This window comes from Siphateles boraxobius, unplaced genomic scaffold, assembly GCF_051911475.1.
Source record: "Siphateles boraxobius isolate OS27281-9 unplaced genomic scaffold, OSU_SipBor_1 15, whole genome shotgun sequence".
NCBI classification, from domain to species: domain Eukaryota; kingdom Metazoa; phylum Chordata; class Actinopteri; order Cypriniformes; family Leuciscidae; genus Siphateles; species Siphateles boraxobius.
In genome coordinates, this window is record NW_027508755.1 from 3,982,394 (window position 1) to 3,983,808 (window position 1,415).

Genomic DNA, 1,415 nt, shown 5'->3' on the forward strand with positions numbered 1-1,415 from the left:
CCCTCCAACTCTCCAAACTCCACCTTAATCTTAGGTATACCTTGCCCTTCGTAATCATATCCTACATTTAGTAACTGTCGGGGTATATCAGAGCTTGAATTGAAGGAGTGGACAGCACGCCAAAGAAGTTAACCTAATATGTTAAAGATTTTATGGGCAAACAAACTTGTTAAACAAAATAAAGAATTGGATACCCAACGACCCAACCTTTGCCAGCCCCACCTGCTCTAAAGTCTGCAAATCTAAGATCGGCCTTTGCAATCACTTAAGCGCTTGCCACCTTAGACAAAATCCTTCTCATTGATCTTCGTAAACGAGCAATACGGCAAGAGATGTTCTATAATTTTTTTAATTTTGTTTTATTTTATTTTTTTACTAAATAGTAGAATGGTAGAATTACTAATTCGGTCAGGTTATAAAAACGTGATTATTTAATGATTTTTCTCTAAGAATTGTATTATTGTCAATGAACACATTAGCTCTAGAAGTTTCTTAGACTTCTGACAAAAGGTTTTTTCTACTTCCCCCAGTCACCTCTTAGTTCTACAAAATAGTGTATGTAAGAACAAATAACACTACAAATCAGTTTGACAGTTTGATCATTTACTCATCCTCATGTCGTTCCAAACCTAAATCTTTTTTCTTTTATTTTTCTCAAAGAAGCAATAAATGCACATGTACCTGTGGAACAGTCCTTATGACACTAACAGTTTACAAGCAGTAGACAATTAAGGTCAGAGTTACAGTAACTTAGGACACTAAAGAGACCTTTCTACTGACCTGTTCACAATCACTTCCTGCTGAATTAAAATACGGGCTATGAATGATTCTTGTAGACACGTAAAGCAAAATGACATGACAAAAAATAACAATTTGAGTGTTTTTATATATATTTACGGTATATTTATTTTTATTATTATTATCATTATTGCTATTTTCAAAGGCATGCTGTGTACCTCATGGGGACAGTACATTCTCCACCGATAGTGTTTGCTCAAAGGCAAAAGGAAAAATGTGGTTTTCAACCTTTTTGACTCCAAGACATTTCTCAAGAAGATTCATCAGCACGTTTAGTGGAAGTGCTAAAACAATAATAATCTCAATTAAACTATAATAAAAATAAAATAAAATAAAACTCTGTCAGCAGCTGCCCCCCCACCCTATAGTGATTGATCTGTACACAGTCTGTATATGTGACCTGCGAGTCATGTTGTTTGGCCATTCAGGGAAGATCTTGCCCTGGAGCGAGACACTTAAGTCCACATTGCTTCAGGGAAATCAACATTGTAATAAATCTATGATGCTGTCATGATAATGGCATTGTATGAAAGTTATAAATGGCATTGAATCAACAAACACATTCCACTAGCCATGGTCGTATGGCGATATATATATATATATATATATATATATAT